The sequence below is a fragment of the Excalfactoria chinensis genome, chromosome 17, assembly GCF_039878825.1.
Source record: "Excalfactoria chinensis isolate bCotChi1 chromosome 17, bCotChi1.hap2, whole genome shotgun sequence".
Classification (NCBI taxonomy): Eukaryota; Metazoa; Chordata; class Aves; order Galliformes; family Phasianidae; genus Excalfactoria; species Excalfactoria chinensis.
In genome coordinates, this window is record NC_092841.1 from 4,661,186 (window position 1) to 4,677,431 (window position 16,246).

The following is a 16,246-nucleotide window of genomic DNA, read 5'->3' on the forward strand; positions in this document are numbered from 1 at the left end:
GGAAGGAGAGGATCAGAGATTCTGCAGTTGCATCCATCCATCCATCCATCCATCCATCCATCCATCATCCATCCATCCATCCATCATCCATCCATCTGTCCATCCATCTGTCCATCCATCCATCCATCCACCCATCCATCCACCCATCCATCCATCCATCCATCATCCATCCATCCATCCATCATCCATCCATCTGTCCATCCATCTGTCCATCCATCCATCCATCCACCCATCCATCCACCCATCCATCCATCCATCCATCCATCCATCCATCCATCCATCCATCCATCATCCATCCATCCATCCATCCATCCATCCATCCATCCATCCATCATCCATCCATCCATCATCCATCCATCCATCCATCCATCCATCCATCCATCCATCCATCCATCTGTCCATCCACCCATCACGCAGCCCTGCCAAAAGCAGCTCTCCACTGTGGGCTCTCAGAAGTGCCACAGACAACATCATGCAGCCTCCTGGGTTGCTCTGCTAATGGGCAATTAGTGGTGGTCTGGGGGCTCTGTAGGCAGATCTCCCCACCCTGCCTTCAGCCTCATGCATGGAAGCCTCATTCATCCCTGAGTCTGTTAGGTGGCTGCAGAGGGCTGGGCAGTATGAGCAACATGGAGAGCTCTATGTAAACAATTCCAGTGCTGTAGCATCATTAACATTTCTGAATGTCTTAGAAGCTGGGTTTGGGGATCTTTTTGCCTGCTGAGACAAGGTGTCTGACAGAAAGAGATGAGGAGCTCTCATAAAAATAAGTCTTTTTACACAGCCAAGTCTGGAAGAAAGCAATAATTGTCCTAATGCATGGGCACAAATCTCCAGAAGGGATGATGATTTCTTTCCAGAGGCATCACTGAGAAAAATGCCAGGCATGCCTTCCTAGGCCAAGGCACAGGCTGAGGCTGCCCAGAACTTGGCCTCGCACTGCCTGGGATCCGCCATCCTCGTGCCCCATGCAGCCATGCATGAGGTCCCTCTGCCACCTCTTCCACCTGCTCCTCCTGTTCTCCTGCACAGCCCCCAGTAGCTTTTACATACAGTGATGCCCATCCTGCTGTTCTCATTCAGCCCCAGACCTCCCACAAAGCTTTCCTGCATTGATCTTCCAGTCAGCTTTTGTCAGACATCGAGGTACTCTTTGTCTGTACTCCTCTGTCTGGATCTGAAAGCAGTTCTGCTTCTACTGGCATTACTGAATCTGGGCCCTTCTGCTTTATTAAACTCCTTGGGATAAGCGTGATGGCTTTCAGGGATAGATGCCTATCATGTCTGGCAGACAGGCAAAGGCTGATAGGTATCCCCAGCCATCCAAGTCCTACCATGCACTAGGTTCTGGCTCAGGAAAGATGTTTCCATGGCAGATACCAGCTCCAAAGAGCTGCTTTGATGGCAGCCCTGCCAGGAGCAGACACTGACTTCATGGCAAGCTCAGCAGCCGGGATCTGGGGAGTGTTCTGCCCTGGATTGCAGCAAGCTGCTCTGCTTCTTCCTTTTTTTTTCCCCTCCTATTGATTTAGTTTGGAAGCATTTCAGAGGGCACTTTCTCCTGTTATATGGTGATAAAATCCTGGGCTCAATAACTGAGATCTGATGTCTGGCATCAGAGCAATACAAATAACAATAAAAGAAACAAAATAGTGGTGAGTCAGGCTGGTTTCTGCTTGGAAAAACATCAGTTCTCCTTATTACTCATTGGCTTTGCCATCTCCTCTGGGGGACTCTGCCAGCCACCGCAGGCTCAGAAGCTGGGCTGAACTCCATCCTTCCAGGACCTGCTTTGCTGGGGTTCAGGGTGCTGTGTGGCACCCAGAGCACATGGGATCACATCAGCAGTGTGCCCAGCCAGCCTCACCCTGCTGTTTTCTTCTATCTAGACTTTTATTGGTTCAAGCTTGTTCGCTTCCTTTTGGCACCACTTTTATTTCTCAGCAAGTGAAAAATTTACCCTGAATCACAGCACGTTATTTCCACTTGTCAAGATAAAGGTTAATGAAGTACCGGTAACTGCATCACAGATCTGGCTCTGCCTCTATCTGAGATTTTTTATGGCGTGCTGTGCTGTGCAGCCCATGCATGGAAAAGGCTGAGATAAAAAAATGATAATAAAAACAAAACAAAGTGTTAGAGGTCAAGAAATTTGCAATGGCAGAGCTGGGCAGCTTTCTGTCGCTGCAGCCTCTCCCCCTGGGGCCATGCTGTGGGCACAGGGTGAGGTTTACCCCAGCATTCCCAGTTCTGCAGCACCGCAGTATTTGAGCAGCGTTTCCCTTTGCAAACATTGGCTACCTCTGGGTAGCAGCTGCTTGGGTATTCATACACCGTATAAGTGATACAGAAAGTACGTAGGTATGTACCTCTACAAATACATCCATAGGATTTAGAAGCAACATCACAATACGTTCGATGCGTAGCTGTCTTCAGAAAGATTTGCACCCGAGCTGAGGAAGGATTTTGCACGCTGGCTGCACAAAGCCTCCCATGCCCTGAACACAAACAGGGGCAGCACAGCGGAGCCGCTCAGTGGGGCAGTGAGGCAGGAGGAACCACAGCCAGCAACTCATCTCATAGTCCATAGGCACGAGATCAAGATCAAGTCCTGCTGATACAAAAGATGCATTAGCAGCAGCCCGTGCGGCTGCAGGAAGGAAGGGAGGGGCAGCCTTGTTTTCTTCCCAGGGAAGGCCGACGACTTGTGGGATGGGTGTCAGAAGCTGCCGGTGTGGCTGAGTCATGAGGTTGGCATGGGGCGGTTCTCATTAAGGCTGGCTTGAACTCACGCCAAAGAGGATTTCCAAAACTCACAGCTTGTCATAGGGTTAAAAATCCCACGGTCTGCCATTCCGCCCCGCCGCGTGCGGTCAAAAGCCTGGGCAGGTTCCACAGAGGTTTGTTCTGTAAATGCGTTCTTAAAATCTTGAGAACAAGTGAAATCTAAAAGAAAAAACAACAGAGAACCCCACTTGTAAGAGAGTGAACCTCACAGAGGACATTTTCTCTCTCTCCGAGGTGGATCCAAAAGCTGTTGTGAACCCTCGGTGAGGATTTTATTGTCGAGAAGCTTTGGAGTTGCTGGAATCCAGATCTGAACTTTATAGTTTCAGCCCATTTGCTGAGTATAAAAGGAAAAGAAAGAGAGGCATGTGCTTTCTCTTCCTTTTGATATGCTAAGATTTAGATGAAATACTTACTTTCCCATTTTCTTTTTCAGCAGAAACGCGCCAGAGATGCCATGGAACATGAAATACCCTGCGATGCCTGAAGAGCTCCTGAAGTGATGGAGGATGTCAGGAGCCAAAGGGATACGTGCAGAGCAGTGGAAGGAGCAGTTGCTGGGGCTGCTGGGAGCCTTGCTGGCTCCTCACCATCTGCTGAACTTAAAAGGTTGTGTTGTCACAGACCTGACCCCAAAATCTAATGAGCTGCTCACAGAAAGATCTGCTAAAGCAGCAGCACTGCCCCGTTGGCTGCAGCAGCAGCTCACCAGACATCCCAGCACAGGCGAGTCAGAGCAGCGGCGCAGGGTGGGACGACAGTCCTAACACTGCCAGAGCACAGCGCCAGAAGGAACAGATTTCAGATGTTATGTATTCATGAGAAGTAGTAAAAGTGGGAGACGAAACAAACCTTTGCCCACTAGGTGGCTGTAATTGTTACGGCCCTGCTTAGTTTTTGGGATCAAATTGTTTTCAGCAGAACGCCTCCCTCCCTCCTGCCCTGCTCTGTGTGCTGGGGGTCTCTGCAGTGCCTGGCAGCGGAGCGCTCCTCGCTCAGCACGTTTCGGTCACCTTTACCAAACATCAGTGACCAAACCAGCTTGCTGCACTGCGTCGGAGGGCCCAGCAGTGTTCTGCAGGATGGAGCGTGCATTCATTTTTCACTACCAAAAGTACTTCATTTTCAGATGGCATAAGTAACGACCAGAGATGAATAACCCTTTGGAAAGACCTTCCTCATGCCGTGCCATTAAGCACAAGCAGCTTCCTATTACTGTTGTATCACCAAAACTTTGCAAAGCTGATGAATGAAAGCCCAGAAGGCAGGATTGAGCATCTGTGTCCTACATTTAGGATCGGCACTGATGTGAAAAAGAAGCAGGATCTGCAGGAAAGGAGGCTGGAGTGATGCAGCACAGGGAACACGTTGCTCTGTGCTTGCACCAGGCTCAGTTCTGGGAGGAGCAGCGGGGCGGTGCTGTGCCCACAGCACGGACTGTGTCTCATTCCAGTGGGATTCCCCTCACCCAAAGGTACCACCCTGGTACCACGCATATATCCAACACCTCTGGATTTCAGAGCCTGGAAGTGATGGCACCTGTGGCACAAGGGGAGCTGCAAGATCTGCCTTAGAATATCAGAGCGGCTCTGATGGTGGTTTAATGTTGGTCGAGTAGATCGCTCGATCTATTGCCCGCTCTTGCAGAAGCACCACAGAAAAGCTCGGCAGAGAAAGACCTAGGGGTCCTAATAGATGAGAAACTTAACATGAGCCAGCAGTGCGCTCTGGCAGCCCGGAAGGCAAATGGGATCCTGGGCTCCATCAGGAGAGGGGTGGTCAGCAGGGATAGGGAGGTGATTGTCCCTCTCTACTCTGCTCTTGTGAGGCCCCATCTGGAGTACTGTGTCCAGGTGTGGAGCCCTCAGTACAAAAAAGATATGGAGATTTTGGAAAGGGTCCAGAGGAGGGCCACGAAGATGATCAGGGGGCTGGAGCACCTCCCCTATGAGGACAGGCTGAGGGAGTTGGGTTTGTTCAGCCTGGAGAAGAGAAGGTTGCGGGGTGACCTCATTGCAGCCTTTCAATACCTGAAGGGAACTTACTCCCAGGAGGGGAGCAAACTCTTCGAAAGGGCTGATAATAGCAGAACTAGGGGAAATGGTTTTAAGTTAAAAGAGGGAAGATTTAGGTTGGATGTTAGGGGGAAGTTCTTTACTAGGAGAGTGGTTAGGTCCTGGAACAGGCTGCCCAGGGAGGTTGTGGATGCCCCGTCCTTGGAGGTGTTCAAGACCAGGTTGGACGGGGCTCTGGGCAACCTGATCTAGTAAAGGCGTATGTTTGGTGGCCCTGCTAGGCAGGGGGGTTGGAACTACATGATCCTTGAGGTCCCTTCCAACCCGGGTCATTCTGTGATTCTGTGATTCTGTGAAAAGCGCTCAGAGGCCACAATTGTGGTCAGACCAGTTGTGTCCTCCTGCTTTAACTGTTTCTTCCTAAACAGATCCCAGCAGAGCTCTCTGTTCGGTGTGGGTCCTGCTGAGGGAGGTGTCCCTGGGCACTGCGCTCACCCAGCTGCATGCTGGCCGTGCCCCAGGAGGTCACAGCACTGTGCTGCAGGCTGGCCCTGCCCTTCCTGCTGCATGCAAAGCCAACCGAGACGTGCCTTTAAATCGAGTTCATCACCCGCTGTCTGAACACTGTATAGAATTATGTTAATTGAGAAGGCATAATGAGCCTTCACATTCACCTGACTGTAAGGAAGGATGAAGTGCTGAACTAAAGTGTCTCTTTCATTCTAAACTGGTCCTTATCTCGAACACCTCCACAAGATTGTCCTGTGTGCAGAGCACTGAACTAGGTCACTGTGCCCGCGTTCTGGGAATGTCCTCATTGAACTGTCACCATCCCGCACATTGTTTTCCTATCTACAAAGTAAGATAAAGCATTTCTGACTCTGCAGCAAAACACTGGGACTAATGGCCAAAAGAGAGAGGTACCATTAAGGGTTGAGGTCTGCTTTCTCCTCTCTTCCTGTTTCTTTGCAATCAACTCCTGCCATCATCCTTTGAAGCAGCCTGAGCACATCCTCAGCACCAGGGCTCTTCTCCGAGCTCCCCCTGCTCACTGGCTCTTGGTCTCCCTGTGCCTGCAGCAGGTCTTGCTGAGCAGGTTTGGGTGAGATCATCTCCACACAAACATTCTGCAAACAGATCAGTTCCATGTTTCATATCAAACATCCTTTCTGGAGCCCACCAGGTTAACAAATGTCTTAGTTACTAAATTATCAGCCAGAACAACAGGCACCATCAGACCATACAGATCTGAAATAATTTAACTTCCATCATGTTAAAGAGTTTCAGCTCTGCAACATCAGCAGTACGAATAGCTGCCATTTCTGAGAACAGCAAAGGACAAGTGGTTACGTCCTGCAGCTCCACGGGTGCGTTTGGTGCAGAGCAGATGTGGAAAGGTGCAGAATAGCTGAGGCTCCCGACATGCTGTGATGGAGTTATGGATGCTTTGTGTGCCCAGCCAGGAGACACTCAGCAGCAGAGGCATGCAAACCCAGCAGCTATTTTGGAATGCCACACACTTGCAGCCAAGAGAGAGCTTCACACATACAGGTAACAGAGGTGTGTGGGGCTGCCCCCAGGGCTGCCTGGCCCATGAAGGAGAGCCGAGCTGTGGGGCGCAGTGGTGCGATGGGGCCTGGCCTTGGGCAGAGGGATGGGGACAGCAGCCCCGGGGAGCCCAGCCCTGTGCCAGCACCAGTGCACACCTTGCTCTGTGGGCAGGAGCTCTGTGCCCTCTCTCATCTCACCTGGGCATTGCTCCGAAGCAAAGCATTCCTGCCCATCGCACACCGTGTTCAGTGCGCAGTTCTCTTTGCACGCTCCCTTTTGGTTTTGTACCATTTCCAGCATTTCTGGCAAAAACATTTCCTCTGACTTTTTTCCTTCTAGAAACAGCCTCTTCCAGACAGGGCTGCTCTGCCACCGCGCAGTGGGCAGACGTGCAGCTATTTAAAACACGGAGCTGGAACATCAGCCAAGCCCTTGTCTTGTTCCAAGCAGAGCTGGAGATGAGGGCACACTGCGGGGTGCACCCTGCCCGGCCCAGGGGCTCAGCAGTGTCACGGCCCCTGTGCTCAATCCAAGGCTTCAGGGGAGCAAATCAGTAACAAGACCCAGCAAGGCTTTAGGAGCAGGTATTTCTCAGCCTGGTATTTCTGCCCTCGGCTCCCATCCCCTGTGCACTCTGTGCCCAGCAGTTTAATTAGTTGCCAAGCTGCGTGCAGCAGCGCTCGGCAACAGCCGTCACATCCCACATTTTGCTACCATGAGGCTCACTGGTGATTTTTCTCCCACCCGCTGCAGCCCCCCTGTTCTGCTGGGAGATGCAGAGTCATGGCTCTGCCTGCCTGGCTCTCTGCCACCCAACTGCTCCTTTAAAACCCCATACCTCCCATTGAAAGAACTCGGTGTCCTGTTCGCCAGGAGGACGTCAGTGTTTCTATGGAAACTCTTCCCAAAGATTCTCGCTCGGCGCTGCTGCTGCGTATTGTATGACCGGCTTTGTACACGGCAATTCATTATAGAGGCTGTGACGAAAAGGGAGCAGCTTTCTGCCCAGAGGGAAAAAGCGTTCGGGAAAAAAAATACAACCCAGCAACAACTAAAAACACCTCCGTATTAATAAAGTGAGCCACGAAAATGGAAGGTGCCAAAGTCATTTGGAATTTGAGTTATGAATGGAATCTGCTCGGCTGTGCTGCTCGCAGGGAACTGAAATGTACCAGGACCCAAGTAATCAGCTGAGCTGAGAAAATGGACACCTCCCATGTATTTTTTGTTCTGAGCTGCTGAGGGGAAAACGTTCCACCACAATCACTGTGATCGATGAGTGCCACGCAGTAATGGACGGACCCACACGGAGCCGGGCCGTGCGCTGCTGTGGGCACAGGGCTCTCATCCAGCTCAGGTTTCACATTTGAATTAATGACCGTGAAGGGGACGTGGGATTAACAGGCTGACGGAAGATTCACATTACTTTCCCATTTTCCTCAATGGCAGAAAATCAAGGGGACCAGCAGAGGACACAACAACAGCATTTCTGCTGGTCTACCCTGCTGGATGTGTCCAAAGGAGGCCAGACTGCCCACCCCATGGAAACGAGCAGCACACATTAAAGGGCAGCAAGGCAGAAGGTCTGACTCTCATTCCCATGTCTACCCCAGGCTCACCCGGTTGTCTCTTATGGGGAGGCCTCTGCTGAATTTGTAGATGTGGAACTTCATGAGGTTGATGTGATGGTGCCCAGGAGCGGGCTGGCAGCAGAGCTGTGCTCCCAGCACACAGCATTAGGCCGCCCAGTACAGGAGTGGGAAGCAGCCCCCAGCCCAGCAGCAGCAGTCCGAGATCTGAGCAATGCTCATGTACTGAGCTGAGAAAACTCAGTGCATCTGGGTACCCAGGGAAAACTGGGCAGAGAATGAGAAGAGACGAGTGTTTTATTTTTAAACCTGATGAATTTCTGAGTGGTTTTGCTGTGTTGCATTCCTAGGGAGGCAGAGTTGGGATTTCAAACCATGCTCGCTCCCTGATCCTGCACTGAGGACTTGTATTACCTTTAATTGATGTTTCTGAGTGCATTCTCATTGATCTACCACAACTGTGCTCTTTGTGCAGAGAACATTCTATTCTGAGAATGTAATCTAGGCCCATGCAAACCATATAGATGTTTCCTGATAACGTAGCATAGAAAAGGGGATGTAATTACTGCCCATGCTGCGTGCATGGCGTCTGTGCACTATGCCCAACCTATGGCCCCGTTTGCAGTCTGCACTTGGGGAAATGTCCCAATGCTCTCGATGTGGTTCTGGTTTTGCAGAAAGCCTCTTCCATCCTATTAAATATGTAAGCTCTCGTGCCTTTGATTTTAGCTTCCTATCTTGGAATTATTTGGAAGGATCTCGGAGGTTCTTGCATATGAAATTCAGGGATCACTCCTGAGGGAACATCCACTCTTGGAGGAGAGGAGAGCAGCAAAGCGGGCAGTGGCTGCAGAGGGATGGGGAGAGAACAGATCAGTCAGGGGAGATTGCTCCTGGGAGCACAACGAAGTGGGTTCAAGAACTACACTTACACATAGAAGAGCTCAGAACTCATCTGACCCACTCCAAAAAAAGACAAAAATCTGGTTGCCTATACTATGCAACCCACGTGGGGCGGTTGTGTGACTGAAGGTGAATAGCTGGTCTGCTCTTGTCTCCTAGATGACGCCACTTGTGTTCTGTTTCATTGCCTTCTTGGTGCTGGAGGGACACGTGGGTTGGGGCAAGGGTTTTGCGTAGCAGCAAAAATGAGAGTGGCTAGGAAGGCTGACCTATGGGAGATCAGAAGGCGAAGTCATACACTGGGATAAGGAAGTGCCAGGGGGTGCAGAAGCAGTGGGGTGGGCTGCTGTTTGAAAGACAGCACAGTTCAGGGCTGAAGATGAAGGGAAGGTCGGCACAGCTCTGCAGAAGTGTCCTGTCAGATGCTGGCATGTACGTCAAGCCATGGCAGCCACGGCATACAGATGTGGAGGCACCAGGATGCACTAAGCTGGTGTGAGGGTCACCAGGTGCCACCAGCGACTTACAGCACTTCTATTCTTGAGTTTCCAAAGCAACTCACCTTTAGAAAGGTGATGGCTCAGCCCTCACCACACACCACGTCTCCTCCAGCAAGGCACCCGGCAGCACCGTGCATTTCTCAGTCCTGAGCAAAGCCCCGACTGTGTGGAGCAGCGCGGCCAAACCCACCCTGTGCATCCATCCCATCTCTGGTTTCCATGACAGTTGCATAATCAGACATTTATGTAAGTAGAGGTTTCCTCCTTAAATAGCAGGCTGTGATCTCATGCGCACCTACATATCACCCATCTGAACGGAGATGATGTGCCAGTCGTGTAGAACTCGCTATGCTTCCAACTGATCTCCCCGTATTTATGGTGGCTGATGAGCCTGGAGGGCACTGCTCACAATACTGATTTCTCATGGCCTGAAGCAGCCCTGACAGCAGCACAGAGCAGGACACAACCTCTTGTTCTCACTGGCAAACAACTGGCAAAAACATCTCCCTTTGCTCCTCAGTCTAATCCTCCTCCTGCTGCTGTAGTGACCCAGCAGAGCGGATTGGGGTTTGCAGGCAGTTCAGTCGGGTTTTGCCAACCCAGCCCCAGCTCCATGGTGCTGCCATCCCCCCATGGTCCCACCGTCCCCACCACAGTGCTGCCTTCAGCCCCAACACAGCCCAAGTTTGGAGCCGGGGTTCCCTGCTGGCGTGAATCCCCCGGAGGCAGCACGGCAGCTCAGTCACGGCCGCTGGGACGCAGTTATGTAAGGGGATTGTTAATGCTTTTATACGTTGGCGGAACTGAAATTAAAAGAGGAAATTATTCTCCTGATGCTCAACTCTAATCCCCATCTGTCTGTGTTTTTACTTTTCTGTACTTGCAAAGCTCCCTGATCAAAAGGTCTTGAATAGATTCCAGATTTCCAATTTAGTTTGCTTATGCAACCCAAAATATTATGGCAGTCTTTCCTGGGGGCGATTAAGCATATATTTTCAGTTCCTCCAATTCTCTGGGTTCCAAGAGCGCTAAAAATGGCACAAAGCTTGAGCTCATCCCGTCCCATCCGCACCGCAAACAACCTTGCTTTTTTTTTTAAGACTTTTTAAAAATATGGGAATCATCATCAGCTTTGCAGGGAAGGAATCGGTTCTGAAGGGCTGATCTGCTGAACGTCCCCCGCGCCCAGCACAGAGCAGCACTGAGTGCGGATGGAGTCGTGGCTGCCAGCAGGATGGGGCAGACGGGGGCAGAGAGCCGGGCCCAGAGTGCTTGGGTGCTCTTTGGGTTGAGATTTACTCTGTCCATCATGAGGATGAGCTGCAGCTGCACAGCTGTGAGCAGATCTCATCTTTCTCGTGGTTCAGACAGTGCTCGTTCATCCCCGTCTGAAAACTGGCACTGAGTGCTTTGATCCTTCTAATCTTCCTTCTGCTTTCCCCACCCCTTCACTGGGCACTGGGACTTTGTGACCCCAAAGGTTTCCTTTGGGGGATGAGCAGAGTCTCACCAATGGGAGATGGGGCCAGAGCACAGCGGGGACACTGGGATTTCATTCTGCTGTGCTGCTGGCCTCGTGGCACCCGTCAATGCCAGGAGGACCTCAGCAAGTTCCCAAAATGAGCTGCTGGGTGGGATAGGGTGGGAGCCACTCCTGCAGCTTCCAAGGGCAGGACGCTTGATCCCAGGAAGGTCCCCCCTTGGACACTGCTCTGGACCAGAAATCCAAATGGCAGTTCATCCAAATCTGTGCTGTGGAAGCTGTTATGGCTGCTGCTGAATCCCAGAAACTATTGATTTCTGGCTCGGCTGAGATTGGAGCCCTTCTGTGTTCCAGGATAGTTTGCCTGAGGAGCCCCAGCACAGTCAGTCCAACACAGAGCAGAGAAACTCTGTGCTTGAGGTGCCGAGAAGCAAATGGGGGATGGCAGAGGATGGCACACAAACCCAGAGCTGCTGCTTTGTGCTGGAATTCGCTTCAGACCATCTCTGCTGACTGCTTAAATCAACTGCCAACCTGTACCCAAAATGTACCCAGCCTGAATTTTCCCCTGGTGATGCTTTGGCTTAAAGCACACAGCTGATGAGCCCACCTGCAACCTTCAAAGGGAAAGGATACACCAACAGGGAGCCATCCAGCAAAGGGAGCCTGCGTGGCTCAGACATACTCAGCAGAGCTGCTCTGTTCGGATCACATGAGCCATTTATTACCTGCATTTCAGCATCACCCACAGCTTCGGGACCAGCACTTCAACAGCAGCCAAATATACAGCAGGGAGCACTCGGTGCTACCACTCAGCATCACCCAAAGGGATGCAGTAATCCCCACACAGCAGCAGTGCAGCTGGGGGTGAGCTGCTCCCTCTGGATGCCAATAGGATATCTTCAGAAATCTTCGCAATGGTTTTAGCAGGACAGAGGCACTGTCTGGTGCTGGAGTGGCAAGAGGGGAAATCACTAAACTCCAGAATCCAGCAGCAGGCTTTAAGAGGAAACATCGCCTTGTGCTAGCTCACATCTGTGTGCAAACGAGAGACGCTTCAGAGCAGGGGAGCTGAGCTGAGGGGGTTTCCCCCAGTGCTGCAGGGCTGGGCAGCATCACCATCAGCCACCCAAAAGCAGGCGAGGAAGCCCAGGGCAGCACACACTGCACAGGGCGGCCCCTGATCAAATGTTGCTGCCCTCAGCGGCGAGCAACTACTCATAAATAGCACCGGATCCCATTACTTCATGACCTTCACTTCCCAGCCTGGCAAGGCACAGCTCATGGTGCCCGCAGGCTGTGCCCATGCAGGCAGCCCCACGCCATGGGGCTCCCACTCAAAGCACTGGTGATGTCCTGTAGGGAGCCGGCCCACGGAGGCCATAGCAGGCAGCAGTGTGGGGTCAGCCACCCTTATTTCATAGAATCATCTGGGGAAGGTTCAGTCAAGTCGGGCTGTCGGTGGCTGCAATGGCTGCCCGCACCCACAACTCACACGTGGGTGCTCCAGTGCTGTCACACAGCCGCACAGAGCATGGAGAAGGATGGGCAGATGGGGTCAGTGCCTTCTCAGCCATCCTGAGACAAAATCAGGCGGATTTGGATGGACCTCCATAAAATGCAGCTGTGCTTTGCAAACCTTTTCATTTTTTTAAACTAGGTCTCTTGAACACTAACCAGCCGACGAGGTTATTTAAGTGCACGCAGCACGCACAGCACATTGGTGCCCTCCCCCCCACAAACACACAGACTTCCATCAGGAAGAGATTTCCTGCTCCCTCAGCTGCAGCTCCCGGCTGGGCAGAGGGCTGCTGGGCACACACACACAGTGACCGGAGTGCAGGGAGGGCGTCAGGAAAAGCAAAGCTGGTCCAGCTCAAGGAGAAAACGTGCAAATTGCAAAGCGTGGCAAGTTTTAAGGATGGAAAGTGCTCAGATGGATTCCCCCATTGCGTCTGGCAGCAGGAGGAGTGACTCCAAGCATCCTATTGATGTGGATGGGGCACAGTGAATGCCATGCAGCCCCTGCCCAAGAGCAGAGCACAGCGCCCTGCAGGGAACGAGCGGAGCTTTTTTTGCCCATCACAAAGCCTGCTTTCCCAGAAGCTGCCCTGTGTTCCCTTAGGGGAAGCGGCGATAACCTGAGCATGGCTTAGCAGTGCGGTGTTGCACCCCTGGCACCCTCCACAGTGCTCACATCCATCGTGCTACTGCTATGTGGGATGAGAGTGCTGGGGGAAGGGAGGTGGCACGAGGGGCCCCTTCAGCAGAGCCGCAGAGCCTCAGAAAGAGCAAAAATAAAGCCTCGCCTGTCCCCATGGCAAGTGCTGCTCCCAGGGGACGGGAAAACAGCACAGGGAGATGTGTGCGTGCTGCTGCCCACACCCCGAGTGGGAAGAGTTTAATGGGAGCTGAGAAAGAACGGCACGTAGGAGGAGATGTTAGCAGAGCCTTTTTGTTTTCCTGGACGGCAGAGGGAGGTGGAAAGGAACTCCCCTCCTGTGGGAATATGGGAGCTTGAGGTGTGGGACAGGGCTGCCTGCCCAGGCTGAGCACCAGCAGCACTGTGAGGATGGTGGCAGGGGGCAGAGCACTGCTGCCATGAGCTGCTCGACCTGGAGCTCATCCCTCACCATCTCATACAGATGGTTCCCTCTGCCCTGACCCACTTCAATACGACAATGCTGGTGACCTTGCAAAAACTCATCACTGCCCCTAAAACAGCCACGTGTGATGGAGGTACCTGCAAAGGGAGGTGCAGTGCCTGAGGCTGCGTTCAGCTCCCCACATTGAGCTCTGCCCGCTGTGCAGGAAGGCCAGCACTGCCCTCAGCACACACAGCTGCGTGAAGGAGGCTCTCACAAATCCCATCTTGGAGAAACTCCGTGTCCTTCAGTTGCGGAAAGGAATGAAAGCTGCATATAACATTCAGTACTCAGTAATCCCGCTGCACAGCCCCGTGCCTGCATAAATCAGAGCCTCTCATGAATATCGCACTGTACCTGCAGCTGCCTGACCCACATGCTTAAAAAAAGATAAATAAAACGTGAACAAAGCGACAGTCAGAGGGCCCAGCAAACAGCACCGCGTTCTGAGAGCCCAAAAAGGTCACAGGGCACAACAGGAGGCAGCTCTCAGTGCCATGTCAGCAGGGCAGTGTGACCCCCACAGCACAGCGTCCCACCAGGACCACGCAGCACAGAGGGGAGCACTGCCCTGTGAGCCAGGCTGGCCGGGAGCTCCATGCTGGGGTTCTCTCCCCCATAGCATCCCACAGGAGCCCAGCGTGTCAGATGTTGTGGTCGTTCAGACACAGAGCTGCTTCATGCCTGTTTCTCCAGCCCTAACATCACACGGGATCGCTGCTGTAAGCCCCTTGGGACCCACCAACAGCCCCAGACTATTTTCTACAGCAGTTCATCCTCTCTGCATGACTTCTCACCAAACAGTGGCTTCTGGGTTTAGGAGCAGTGATTCCCTGCAGCCTTTCCTCCACCAACACAGCGCTGCACCCCCACTGCTGGACTGCAAAACCCCGTCTTAAAGCATGCAGAGAAGGTTTGCGTTGCAGCCAGCGAACGCTGCTAAAAGGGCATCGAATGCTTTTTCCATTGTCATTAATTGAGTGAAGAGAAAACAGACTCCGCTGCTGTCATATCGCATCAAAATAATTAGCTCTGCTATAAATAGCATGGCTTACTCACTTGTTTCTTCTCCTGCTTTAAGGTCAGGGCTGCAGCCGGACGGAGCGCTCTGCTCAGCCACGGGTGAGACCCCAAACTCTTCCTAACACTGAGAGTTTCTGAAGCTGCCTGTGGTAACGGAGAGCTGTTTCTCTGAAATACAAAGAACAACTCAGTAATTATGAGACTCGTAATAGAGACATTATGGGAGCTATCAGATGAAACTCTGCATGCTGAATCTTTTCACATTGAAGAGAAATGTCGCAATTTTCTGCCCGTGCTCATCCTGAGCTCTCTGGCAGTGTCTCCTGCCTTGCTCCTGCTGCTCCCCGTCTCTTAGATGAGCGCATGAATCACACTCTAATAATAATTTCTGAACCTTCCTTCCCAGGAAATCACATCCAGGCCAATTTAAAAGGAATTCTGTGAATGTACCAAATATTTAGAGAATACACCTAGAAGCCAACAGCCATGTCCTTCCTTTACCTACAGATACTGGGCACGACGCAGCCTCAAATGAGTGTGCCTCCATCTCGGAGGGAGCCGGATTGCCGCTGCTGGTTCAGGTTTCTTGGGTCTGAGAGAAATTCACAGCATCTGAGGAACACGGAGTGTCTGCCAGGCAGTGCTCTCCCATCACAACATAAAGGCACGGCAGGGTTAGTAGATGGGATTCCTGCTATCTGTAGGGCTCAATGGGGACACCCCACCTGGACTCTCAGTCAGTGCCCCCATTGCACCCCCACACTACAAACAGCTTCTCCACCATGACGGTGCTGCAGCTCAGACCTGGCTGCCCAAGCAGCTCGCGTGCTGTCTGGTTTAATTCTGCAGGCAGACGGATGCCCACAGGAGGATGCACGGCGGGCGTCTCCGACCGACTTAAATTATTCAAAAAGCCAACCCAGAGCTAAGTGCTAAACTGCTTTTATTTCAGCTTCACATGTGGCTGCAGCTGCTCCTCCTGAGGCGTGTGAACGATGAGTGCAGTTACGTAGTGGGATCACTCAGGACGTGCACAGCATCGAGCTGCTGCTCAGATTCGCTGCTCTCCCTCTGCAGCTCAGCCCTGCATCCCACTCTGTGCCACACTGCCCAGCTCAGGCCCAGCTCTGGGTTTCTCAGGGCTTTCTGAAGTTCCCGACACCCATGAGCTGACCGCAGGGCCCTGAGGTGCACGGCCCAAGGCTTGCATTAAATTTGTGCACCACAAACTTGCTGTACCAACAGCCCAGTTAAGTATAGAGCTTTGTACTTCACACCAATGTTAGCTAGCATCTGATTTCATTTTCTGCTCTGTTGTAGAATTGGAAGGTAATGACTCACTCTCAAAAACACAATTAAAATGATTTGCCCATGAATTTGACTGTAACGTTTATCTTACCAAAGGAGCCCTGCATAAAAGCTGGGCCATGGGCTGAGTCCTGCCTGGCTGTGATTAGGAACAGAACAGCCCCATGACATGAAATCTGATGATACGATGAACTTCTGACCTATAGCAGAAATCCGACCATCACAGCCCGGCTCCGTCAGTGAGCTCTGCAGGAAAACAGAAGTCTTCATTCAACACTCAGTTTTTCCCACCCTTCACCAATGGAATTTTTATATGATGTGAATTGAATATGGCAGACTTTGAAGGCAGAAGTTATAAGTGGTTGCGTGCAGTCCGGGCATCCTTCTGCTCCTGTAGCCATCGCACCTTGTTATGGCACGATGGTGCCCAGCAGCAAAATGA